The sequence below is a fragment of the Sinocyclocheilus rhinocerous genome, unplaced genomic scaffold (genome assembly GCF_001515625.1).
Source record: "Sinocyclocheilus rhinocerous isolate Xijiao unplaced genomic scaffold, SAMN03320098_v1.1 scaffold1972, whole genome shotgun sequence".
In the NCBI taxonomy this organism is placed as follows: Eukaryota; Metazoa; Chordata; class Actinopteri; order Cypriniformes; family Cyprinidae; genus Sinocyclocheilus; species Sinocyclocheilus rhinocerous.
The window spans coordinates 27,768-40,759 of NW_015634473.1; the positions used below are offsets into that span (position 1 = coordinate 27,768).

At 41.3% G+C, this 12,992-nt stretch overlaps 1 protein-coding gene and 1 long non-coding RNA gene across 2 annotated transcripts in view; one reads left to right on the top strand and one right to left on the bottom strand.

Moving 5' to 3' along the window:
• LOC107745638 (rho GTPase-activating protein 23-like) overlaps positions 1-12,992 on the bottom strand; it is a 43,550-nt gene that overhangs the window by 15,280 nt on the left and 15,278 nt on the right. The window lies entirely within an intron of this gene.
• LOC107745636 (uncharacterized) overlaps positions 10,594-12,992 on the top strand; it is a 13,824-nt gene continuing 11,425 nt past the window's right edge. Inside the window, exons 1-2 of the long non-coding RNA XR_001640617.1 lie at positions 10,594-10,664; positions 10,768-10,824. This is a non-coding gene — a long non-coding RNA (uncharacterized LOC107745636). The remainder of the gene's footprint in view (positions 10,665-10,767; positions 10,825-12,992) is intronic.

A 12,992-nucleotide genomic window follows, 5' to 3' on the forward strand; every position in this document is an offset into this window, starting at 1 on the left:
CAAAACCACGTTCCCAAGCACCTGTCGCTTACTGTTTGTTTGGAATTATAAATATGAGCGTAGTTCGTCTGTTAATATCACATGCACTTTTTGTTTGTTGTTTTTTTTAGTTTGTTACTCAGACGCAGGCAGTGCGCTGCATGAGACAAAAAAGTAATATAGCCAAAACAACCGCATAGCCGCTCTTTAGTGTAGATGCATGTTGATTTTATCAGACGATGCCGCGATTATAAATGAGAGTGACTCCTGGTTAACATGTATTAAAAGGGGTCATGTTTAGTCACTATTTAGTGTGATATTTTTTTGACAATCATGACAGTAAAATAGGGCATTCTAAGTCAATGTACTGCAGTATTTCCTTTCTCAATCAGTAGAAAATATGGTTAACACCTGGTCATGCATGAAAAAAAAATACCGTCATGTACCGTGAAACCGGTATAATTTTTAAAAAAATACCGTGATATAAATTTTTGGTCATACCGCCCAGCACTAGTATGAATGTATATTCAACAATATATTGTTAAAACAAAAAGGTTGAATCACTCGTTATCCTTTTCTCCGAGTTCAATTTTTGGATTTTAATGATTTTGCATACGCTTTTATCCGAAGCAACTTACAAATGAGCAATTTTACAAATATAATTTTTTTTTAATCAATTGAATAAAAAGACAACGAGTAGCTGAATAGAATGTAGTAGACGGAAATAATTATTAAGAAATGATCTTGTATCTTATATCTGATATAAACTAGGATAGTATTAAGAATATTATGTAAATGTCTCGAGGTGAAGATGACAGATTAAAGCGATATTTTATTAAATCAAGGAAATTCACAGAAATATTGACGTACTGTATATGAACAAAGAGCTCGTTAACACGACAACAAAAACTAGGAAACAAAGTGTAAGGGCTAACAATTACAATTGGATGGGAAACAAATTTCAAACAGAAAGAACACAATCGTGGAAACCAATAAAATTGTTCTGGTTTCAAAGTGTAATGCTATGAAAAACTTTACGGTTTATATCTCACAACGGTGTGACAAGGCCTAACGCAGTAGCGCCGTTAAACACACGGATAAAGTCAAGATATCTAGCAATTTTAGGTGTACTTAGCAGGGATCAGTCTGTTGTGTCAGTTGGGTTTTTTATGAATATTTGTACGCTTATATTCATTTCAACATTTTAATGAACACTGTTACAGAATTTGTCTTATTAAAAGATAAAGATATTATTAAAAGATAAAGATATTTGTTTTATTAAAAGATAATGCGGTGGACTATTTGAGTAACACTCTCGCGTCACTGCCACATTTACTGTCGAGATTTCACCACTTACGGACATCCGACTTCCCAGAACCTGTAACTCTATCGTAATTATTAAAAAATACATATAAACTTCATGCCTGACACCTATGTAACTGACTAAAAACTAATATTTAAGCTAAACAAACATTTACAATTGTGAACAATTAAGAGAATTAAGAGATGTTAAAAAGAACTGCTTACCACAGTTTTAGTTTAAAAACTCTCTTGTAGAAGGACTTTCATTTAATTCTCGTATACTGTATTTTTTCTAGTTTTCCTGCAAACACTCACAGCATGTTTGACCAAAGTCTGAGAATAGTCTTCATCTAAAAACTGAACAAAAACAATGACAAAGGTATACAGCTAGTGACAATCAAAATCAACATTAAAAAACGTTCACAATAGTTTAGAAGAGAGGATTTCAGTATTAGGTATTTGTTATACTGATACATATTTCTGTTGCGCAAACATATTTCCTGTATAAAAGACTATTGTTATGGTTCTTAATTGCGATCACATTACAACATGGTAACATAGGCCTAGGACAAAACAGAAAGAATTTTAGCACTTGGTAGATGCATATGCTTATGACCGAAGGGTAGTACACATAGGCCTACTCTTTAATGTCAAGCGGAAATGTTGAAAGAAATGAGTACGACAAATAAAATGTGAACATTGCCATCATCTATCTGAACAAGAGGTCTGAGGAAGGAAAAAGTAAGGAAAAGTAATTTATAATTCAACATTTACCAAAATATACACAAATAGCCCAGGAGCGGAATTGTCTGTATTCATATGACAGTTTTTTTAGTGACTTGGTCTCTTGAGTTACATCGGGGTTTTGCGCTCACAAAATGCCTTTATATTTTGTGGCTGCAGCCTATTCAAGAGAGTGGAACGTTTAACAACCTCAAACTTTACTGAATGTGTAGCTTTGAGCTCAATGGTGAGATATGTTTCAGTTGTAATTGTATGTGTAAATCAGCAAGCCTTACTATTCGTGTTGACGGTTCATCGTATTTATATGGAGATGGGTAATTGTCCTAAAAGTAATACCAATTTAGTCAAACACTCTCAAATAGAGAGTAATTTTCTGAATTTTCATTTATTTCTATAAGCATCGAATGCTGACTGCTCTCAGAAAGAAGGCCTTACCTAAAGACATATACAGTCCAACAAACAAAATGGGCCTCATTTACGAAACGAACGTACGACAGAAAATTGGGCGTACAGTTGTTTCAACGCAAAACTTGGAATTTATCAATATGAACGTGAACGGTGGCTACAATCAAATCTCACGTCTGGTCTCAGCTCATGTACGCAAGTTTTTGAGTTACCTGAACTTGCGCGCAGCATAGTAAATACGGTGGAGAATTGTAGAATGACAGCATTTTGTTCATTTTTATTTTCCTGACCGTCAAACGAAGCTCATTAGTCGATCGTTAACCAGTAAGATAAGAATGTCTTTTTTTTTGGTTTTTATACAGGGCTTTAGCTTTATATGCGAGAATAGCAGCGTAAACCACAGATGAAGATTCAATCGTCACATCATGCACCTGCAGCGCTTCTTGTGAAAGGAGAAAAACAGAAATTAAGTCTATAAAAGGAATAGAATAAATAGGATCACACAAAATATATAATAGGCTATAATATAATTAACAGATTAACAAAAGGAAAAAAAACACTGCTACAAGTATAGTGTCAAAGAGTCACAGTCACTTCAGTCACCACAGTCATCAGCACTGACGTTCACAAGATCACAATCACCTGCATTCTGATTCCCCGCACCTGCTGCAGCTAATCAAGCTCCCCTATATCAGTGCTCACCTCACACAAGATCAACGTCTGGTCTACCGTTCACATCCTTGAACCTAGCCTGACTCGCATTCTAATTACCTGTGTGTTGCCGATCTCAGACGTTCCAGTTTCTCCACCGATCCTGTACTCCACCGCTCCATGTGATTCCTTCAAGAAAGCAAAGAACTGTTCCTGCAAGCTGAGCCCTGTCACTGTGTGCTACACTCACCTCTCGTCACCACCTGGCTCACTCCTTAGTTTCTATCAATAAAGACCCTTGTTTGACCAATTACCTCTGTGTCTCCTAGCCTGTGTCGTGACAGAAGACTGATACGCATGTCATGGAGCCCCGGCCTCTTGCGGTGGCGGACATGCTGGAGGAATTGGTCAATACCCTTCGAACAACCCTCATGCCGGCACCAGTCCCGGCACCTGACTCTATGTTTGTTCCATGGCCATCCCTGCTTCCTACGCGGGTGACGCAGCTGGGTGTGGCGGCTTCCTACTCCAAGTCTCTCTCTTCATGGAGATGCAGCCACAGAGGTTCACCACCGAGCGATCGAAGGTAGGGTTTCTCATCTCTGTTAAGTGGCAAAGCATTGCTGTGGGCGAAGGCGATCTGGAATGCCCAAAGTGTCATTTAACTCCTATGAAGCTTTCTCCAATCATTTCAAGGAGGTTTTCGGTGTTGCAGCTGGAAGGATGTCTGTGCAAGACCAACTCCTGATATTACGGCAAGGGGCATCATCTATTGATGAATATACACTGGAGTTCCACATGCTTGCAGCCACCAGCATCTCCGCCCTTGTCGACTCGGGCTCCTCGGGGAACTTTATATCTCAAGCCCTCCTAACTCGACTCCACCTACCCCGTCAGCGGCAGCCCCGGGAGCTCCGAGTCGAGACTATTCAAGGAAAACCGCTTGGGTGTGGAAGGGTTAAATATCGAGCTCCCCCTCTGACGTTGAGAGTTGGATGTCTGCACGAGGAAACCATCTCATTTCTGGTACTGGAGGGACCCACGGTGGATATCATCCTGGGACGCCCCTGGCTCAACCAACATTCTCCAGAAGTCAGCTGGGATCCTTGTGAAATCACTCTCTGGAGCGAGACCTGTTTCCAGAACTGTCTGTCCTCAATTCCCAAGATCCAAGTGCGTTCCACCGTCTTCGAAAGACCTGAGCCTCAGGTGAAGTTTACGATCACATCTGACTACCAGGAGTTCCAGGATGTGTTCAGCAAGCAGGCAGCCGCCTGAATCGACTACCGAGCCCTGAACTCACAGACCGTGAAGCTGCTGTTTCCACTTCCCCTGGTCCCAGCCGCCCTCGAGGGACTCCCGGGAGCCCGCATATTCTCCAAGCTGGACCTGCGGAGCGCGTATAACCTCGTACGGACGGGCGATGAGTGGAAGACTGCATTCATCACTCCCTCTGGCCACTACGAATATCGGGTCATGCCGTATGGCCTATCCAACTCGCTGTCCGTCTTCCAATGCTTCATGAACGAGGTGTTCCGGGAGTTCCTCCCTCAGTTCGTGATTGTCTACATCGACGACATCCTTGTATACTCCCGGAACCTGGCCGAACATCGCCACCACATAACGCAGGTCCTTCAGCGGCTCAGAGAACACCACCTATATCTGAAGTTGGAGAAATGCGAATTCCATCACTCCACGGTACAGTTCCTCGGATACAACATCAGCCCCGAAGGTATCCAGATGGACCAGGGGAAGGTAACGGCCATTTAGCAATGGCCACTTCCACAGTCAGTGAAGGAACTGCAGCGATTCCTAGGATTTGCCAACTTCTATAGACGATTCAGTCACCAGTTCAATCAGCTCACAGCACCCCTAACCTCCATGCTATGCGGCAAGCCCAAGTCTCTGTCCTGGAGCCCTGATGCCCGCGAAGCCTTCCATCTCAAAGAAGCGTTCAGCACAGCCCCCATCCTTCGTCACTCAGATCCTCAAGCCCCCTTCGTAGTCGAGGTGGAAGCCTCTACCACCGGCGTCGGGGCCGTGCTGTCTCGGTACCATGGTGAGCCTCCCTGCCTACATCCTTGCGCATATTTCTCCTGGAAACTGACCCCTGCGGAGCAAAACTACGACATCGGAAACCGTGAACTGCTGGCCATCAAGTTAGCTCTGGAGGAGTGGCGTCACTGGCTGGAGGGAGCCTCGTCTCCATTCACTGTCATAACCGACCACAAGAATCTACAATACCTAAGGGATGCTAAACACCTTAACCTCCGTCAAGCCCGCTGGGCCCTGTTCTTCATACGCTTCCATTTCATCATCACCTACCGTCCCGGAAACCAAAACCCTAAAACGGATGCACTCACCCGTTTACACGCTCCTGATCAACCCTCAGGTCCCGAACCTATTCTCCTACCAGCCCTCATTGTCAGCCCCATTCAATGGAAACTCACCGAATGCCTCCGTGACGCCACCCAAACCGAGCCAGCTCAGCAGGGAGGCCCAGAAGGCAAGACATTCATTCCAACCTCCCAGTGTTTACCCCTTCTGGGCTCAGTTCATGAAGTACCAGGCTCTGGACACCCAGGCAGCCAGCGGACCCTCTCGCTCATTCAAGCCCGGTACTGGTGGCCCGGTATGGCCAAGGATGTCATCGGGTATGTCCGTAGCTGCTCAGTCTGTGCCATGTCTAAATCCCCTCGCCATCTTCCAGCTGGCAAGCTGGTTCCCCTACCGGTTCCCCAATGACCCTGGTCTCACCTTGGGGTGGACTTCGTCACTGATCTGCCTACCTCAGAAGGCCACACATGTGTGTGCTCGTGGCCGTGGACCGTTTCTCCAAGGCGTGCAAATTGATCCCCCTAAAAGGCCTACCCACGGCTCTAGAGACAGCAAAGAGTCTCTTTCACCATGTGTTCCGAAACTACGGCCTACCCGAGGACATTGTTTCAGACCGGGGTCCCCAGTTCATCTCCCATGTATGGAAGGCATTCTTTCACTTCCTTGGGGTAACTGTCAGCCTCTCTTCCGGATACCATACAGATACGGCCAGCCTGAGTGGAAGATCCAAGAACTCGGACGCTACCTACGGTCATACTGCTCAAACGATCAGCACAGCTGGAGCCGCTTCCTCCCCTGGGCCGAGTATGCCCAGAACGCCCTCAGACAATCCACCACCAGCCTTATTCCCTTCCAATGCATACTCTGGTACCAGCCTCCGCTCTTCCCCTGGATTGAGGAGCCCTCGGAGGTTCCAGCTGTGGACTACTGGTTCCGAGAGAACGAGAGGGTATGGGATTCAGCACACATCCATCTCCAGCGTGCAGTGCGGAGGCACAAGTTTTTCGCAGACGTCCGTCGGTCAGATCCCCCTCAATTCCAACCAGGCGAGCGGGTCTGGCTATCGACCAGAGACCTCCGTCTGCCGTGCAAGAAGCTGAGTCCCCGCTTCATAGGTCCCTTTCCAATACAGAGGCAGGTTAATGATGTCACACATCAGCTCCAACTCCCGGCAAGGTACAGAATCCATCCCACATTCCACGTCTCCCTCCTAAAACCTTTCTCCCTTTCCACCACAGGATCCACTGAACCGGACGCACCTCCTCCCCCAGCCCAGTCACCACAGTCATCAGCACCGACGTTCACAAGATCACAATCCCCTGCATTCTGATTCCCCGCACCTGCTGCAGATAATCAAGTTCCCCTATATCAGTGCTCTCCTCACACAAGATCAACGTCAACCGATCACATCCTTGAACCAAGCCGGTTTCCTACCTCAGACGTTCCAGTTTCTCCACCGATCCTGTACTCCATCGCTCCACGTGATTCCTACAAGAAAGCAAAGAACTGTTCCTGCAAGGTAAGCCCTCTGAGCCCTGTCACTGTGTGCTACACTCCCCTCTCATCACCCCCTGGTTCACTCCTTTAGTTTCTATCAATAAAGACCCTTGTTTGACCAATTACCTCTGTCTCCTAACCTGTGTCATGACATATAGGCTACGCTCGTATTTGTGACACTCTTAATGCATTATTACATTATCTTTATTTGATTAAATCCATCTGATCGCACAGGCGCCTCATGCACACACAAATAGTTCTAGCGTTGCCTTGCATTTTAGCCATTCATCATCAAACTAAAATGCAGTCAACCAAACAAAAGTTACACTGTCGAATGTTACAAATATGGCAAAAATGAAAACATTTGGATTCTTGTGGTATGAGACAGGCTTGAGCCCAATGGCGTTTCAGTTTTGCTTGACATTTGTATGCTGTTTATAATTAATGCCACTATAACCTAATTTGTGTTTTATTTTATAGTTTAATATATAATTTTATAACTAATTTTCCATTCTTGTTCTGTTCTGAATACCAATAAATTTAAAATATTTGTTGTAGAGTGAGGGGAACAAATAGGCTGTTTATATTTACCAGTATTTTAATATAAATTAATGTAGCCTAATTGTTTGCAATTACAAGGTTTGCGGGTGTTTTTGGAGTAAGATCAATTTCTCTTTCATGAGATTACTTCCTCTTTTTGGCTGGGTTTCGTTTCTCTGTGTCAAACTCTAGGGGCAAGGCTTCTAAACCAGGGTGTTTTTAGGGGCGTGATATTCAAATGACGATTGTTTTCTGCCGCCACATTTATCAACGTGCGATCATTCGTACGATGAGATTTGCGGCATACGGATTTTTCAAAAATCACACGTGAACTGTCTTAGTTGATTTGTGCGCACTGATCTGCACTCGTTTCTACGTTAGATTGATAAATGAGGCCTAATGTGTACAGAGTGAAATTATCAGGATTACGGATGACAAAGTAAAACGCCTGTCATAATGGATCAACAGAAGGTTTTCTGTATGCATTTTGACTAGGGATGCACCGATACCACTTTTTCCAGTACTCGCCCGATACCGATACTTTTTTTTCTTAAATTATGTATACACTTTCTGAGTAACTAGACCCCTTGAATTTACAGCTGTGCCCACATAGATCTTGTTTGTATATTATTTTTGGGGTCTGTTGGGGAAGAAAAAAAAAATGGGCGATAAGGTTTATTCTATATCTATGAGAGTAAAAAAAGAGAACGTAAAAATGGAAATAAACAGTTGAAACAAGCTCTGCTAATACAACTCTTTAATTTCATGTTGGATGCTGAAAAATCCACATTATGTTGGTTTTTAGGTTTGTCAAAAACAAAGAATAATGTGTTATCTGGTTTAGTTTTTAAATAAATAAAATCCCTTTCTTAAACACTGTCAAACTTATTTGGTAGCCTGATTCTCACTACATTGTGAGAATTGACATTGACCACATGTGGTACATTGACCACATATTTATCAGACTTCTAAAAGTAGCGTGAACCTTCGTAGAAGTAATAAAAGTAAATCTTATAGAGAACCGATTTAATGAATTTTGTTAGAACACAACGGGTATGAAACCACATTTGGTAACCTTTTATTCAAGCCTTAAAGCAAGTTCATGCTTTAAACTAAGTGTTATACAATTGTACAATACTTGCTGACTTTGCGTGTGGGGAGATCTGTTTGGAGTTGGCATTCCCTATTTTTAAAAACACTGCAACAACCACATTTGTCAACATGATTCTTTTGTAATATGTTTTGGCCTTATATTTACTAGGAATTGAACTGAAATTTAATCTTTCAGTTCAAAAGTAAAAATACATGCACACAAACATATATCCGAGACATGAGCCACCTTAATTTAAGTTTAATTGTAACATAGGCCTATTGTATACTAGTTTTAACGACGTACTGTAGGTATTTTTTATTTTTTTTAATTGCCGGGTATCTTTTTAATTTCGCTTAATCTTTGCTTTAAGCACAATTAAATATTCTCAGGAGACCCATTGAATCCCAGAAGACCCTCACATGTGTTTCATTCAAGCACAGTTTACAACTCCGAAAAAAAGTCAGTGGGTATCCAAAATGTTGTTTGTGTGTGTGTTTTTTTTTTTCTTGGTAGCAGCCTTTTGTCCCGACAAGTTGTTGTTGTTGTTGTTGTTGTTGTTGTTGTTGTTTAAACAACAATTTAAATGAACCAGAATGTTATGGGGCAAAGGGTTGGTGCCTGCGACAGTCATAAATGCACTCTTCAAATACTGTTTGTGTGATCATCAGACAAGACGTTACATCAACGTATGGTAACTTTCTACATATATTTTCGAGTAGATAAACAATAGTATATTTTCAGTGAAGACCGTTTCGCCCTGATATTTATTACGCTGATAAAGACCGTTCAGAAAAGTATGAGCATATACAACAATAAGTGCAGAACTAGATCTTAGCTGCCGCAGGATGTCAGATATTGGGCGCAGGATCGCCCTAGGAATAGGCTACTCTAAGATATGGACACACTTTTTATTTAGCCTTTTAAGCGGGAATATGTTTTGAAATAAAATAAATATAAAATTTTCTAAAAGATACAACTTAAATAAGGAATTACCAGCTCCGCATTTGACGCAAGAGGTACGTCAGCTCTGTGACAAACACACTCCTTCGCATCCATTTAAAACAAATGAAATATTTTCTAGTTTTATTTTTAAACATACAGAAAGACACTGGCAACATGTTTTATTGTGTGTGTGAGGGCATTGAACTTTGAAGATTGGGTAACACTTTACTTGAAGGGGTGTGCATAAGACTGACAGGACACCTTCATAATCATGACATGACGCATGTCATGAATATGAAGGAGGTTTTATGCAGGTTTATGACAACTGTCATTAAGTGTCATTCGCTCAGTTATGTCATTTTTAATGCAAATATGACATTTGACCTAACCTAACCCTCCTAACCCTACCCCTACCCTTACCCCTAACCATAGCCCATAACAAAGACATCTCAAACAATGTCATCTTTGCATTAAAAATTACATAACTGAGCGAATGACACTTAATGACAGTTGTCATAAACATGCATAAAAAACCTTCATATTCATGACATGTCATGTCATGATTATGAAGGTGTCATGTCAGTCTTATGCACACCCCTTCAAGTAAAGTGTAACCGAAGATTGTTTAAAATAAGAAACTTTAAGAATCTAAAGTGATTAATGTGAAATAAATCTAATACAAATGATTGTTTTTGAAATTTATGCAAGAACCACCGGACATCAGCTGAAGTAGGGAAACTCTTAGAAAAAAGGTTAGCAGACTAGCATCGCAGATCATCTGGTCTACAAACCCTCCCTCACCCCTCCCATCTATGTGAGGGGTCTGAAACAGACCGTCAGTTTCACATTGGAGTTTACCCCTGGAAGGACCTAGGAGTTTTGTTTATATTTCAACTTAACCATTTTTGTTTTATTTTTAATTCACTGAATGGACATCACCGTTCACAAAAAAATGTAAGGCGATTTTATATTGTCATCTAAAACTATAGTAAATGTTTGTGGCATAATAGGTAAAATAGGCGTGATTTCCTGAATTGAATTTAAGGCGGGTATTTTTTCGTCATTGATTGGTACAGTCTATAAAAGCCATTGGCTTATGTACCTGTAGGCGTCATTTCCCGGATGGGGTTGGGCTTCCGCTGTTTCTGCTGAACGTAACTGTGGGTCGGTAAAGGTGGGTTAATGCAGCCTTTGGTGTATTGCATTTGATTGCTTTATTCTGGTTTTGGTGTGTTTTAGCTGATTTGCGTTTGTATCTGGTCTGCTTTCGTTGTTAGGAGAGCGGCTGTGTGTACAGCCTTGTTTGGCGTCTTGCTGCTGTTCGGCTGATGAAGGTGACTATGGGGTTTACTATATGCACTTTTTGCTGATTGCTAAGCAAACTGAGAGGAGAACTAACGTGTATACGCTCGCCAGCCGTCTGGCCAAAATCCCATAGTATTCAGGCGTCAGACGTAAGATATGAGACGTTGGACGTCACGGTCACGTGTCAGAGCTGCGCTCAAACTGCGCGGAGGCGTGGCGGCAATGTAGCAAAAAGGATTTTTTTTTAACTTACGTGTGGATAAGCGTCTGGATAACTTGCGTCTGGATAACGTACGTGTGGATAAGTACATTGATAATCATTTAGCTTGGTCCCAGGGGCGGCGTTTCCGAATGGCAGTCGCCATACCCTAGCCCAGTCAGGTGTGCCGTGGAAAATCCAAACTCTCGATTCTATTTCGTTATTGTGTTAAATCACTGCTATTGGTCTTCCTTATGTCTGTTTGAGGGTTTTACAAATATTTAACCAATGAAAAGCATTCAAAAGAGCTTGTCACTAAACTTTTTAACGCTATAGATCCTCAAACTGTGAGCAAAACCTCTTAACTTCACCCTGCTTCCATTCAGAACAAAGCGCCGCGCAGCCTGGAGACAGATCTCGGCTTGTTCGCAATGCAAGGGTAAATAATGTTTGAGTAAGTACAGCGTTTTCTTCACCAAAACATTGTCTATAAAGGCTAATGTTTTTTTTTTGTGTGTTTTGAAGTGCGAAGAATAGCTTTTGCCGTCTAGTTGTAACCAATAGGCTACTTTTGTAGGCTACGTTTTAAATATCCTGTGCATATAGCGCTTCATCGTCTATCATGAGATTTTGGCCAAGTGTATTAAACGACATGGAAAAACTAAGCGCCCATATAGCTACAATAAATGTTATAACCTGTAAGTTGATGAAAGCGTATAATGCGATGCACTTGCTGCCTCAGATGCGGCTGTTGTAAGGACAGACAAAACACAGATCTCCGTCATTCGCTGGTCAAAAACCTTGTTAACTCCATTTGAGCTTGATTTTCATAAAATGTTAAGTGCAAGTGTCTGATAAAGCCACATACCAACTCTGACGACGCAGTGTTTATTAAAAAAAAAACAAAAAAAAAAACGCTTTTTCCTTCAATTTTTTTTATTTCAGTGCTTGGTAATGTGCATACCTCTCTTCCCCATTACACAGCTATTAAAATAGTTCAGTTTTGGTTTTTAATGGCAAAGTGGTCATGTTTTTTTTATAAAGTTAATTTAGAGATGTTTGGAACATTTTATGTTTGTTAAATTCAAGTTTTTGTTAAAGGAACGACCAAGCGGCAGACAGTGAGTTGAGCATTGTTTGATCAATTTAGCCTTCTCAAACCAACACGACTTGCCTAAAATAAACCGGCATAAAACACTTCATGCATTTCACAGTATTCATTTAAACATTTAACCTAGATAAATGAGCGCTGTTAGGCGCATATCCAATCGTTTGGATCTAAAACTAAAGCGGGCTTTGCTGGACATGAAGGTGCCAGCGCGATCACTTGCGTTTTTAAAAAAAAATTTTTTTTTTTAATATAACAGTGGAAACTAAAAAATACGCCATTTTTGCTCACAAAGGTAAGAGTATGCATCATTCGGAACTGCAAAGGGTCTACTTGTATTTGTGTGCACTCACAATATCAACAAAATCTTGTGCTTTTGTAAAGCAAGGAAAACAAACAGGATGTGCTTTCTGTCCTCTTGGTCTTGCGCAGGAGCGCATCACCGACATGATAAATATATCTATAGAATGCTTTAAATTACTATTTTTAAAACGAAATGATTCAAATCGAAAACAAAACCTCTTTCATTATGTAATCCGTAAAGATGAATGTCTCTCTAAAGGCACGTCCAATGAGGAGATGGCAAGTCAGGTTGGTCAAATTAATTTTTGCAACATTGACTCAGAAAACATTGGTTTATTAACCAATAATACAAATATCACCTCACTTTTTTTTTTCTTTTTTTCTTTCTTTATTTATTTATTTTTGGGCCGCTGTGCCAAAATTGTGTTTGCATTCAGTAGCCTATACTGCAGCATTTTTGTGCCACGTTGAAAAATAACTAAATGAATAAGATTAATGTCATAATATTCTAAGAATAAAATCAAAATTAAGATAATAAAATCATGTTATATTGCGTGAAGTTAATGTGAAAATTCCACATATGCCTA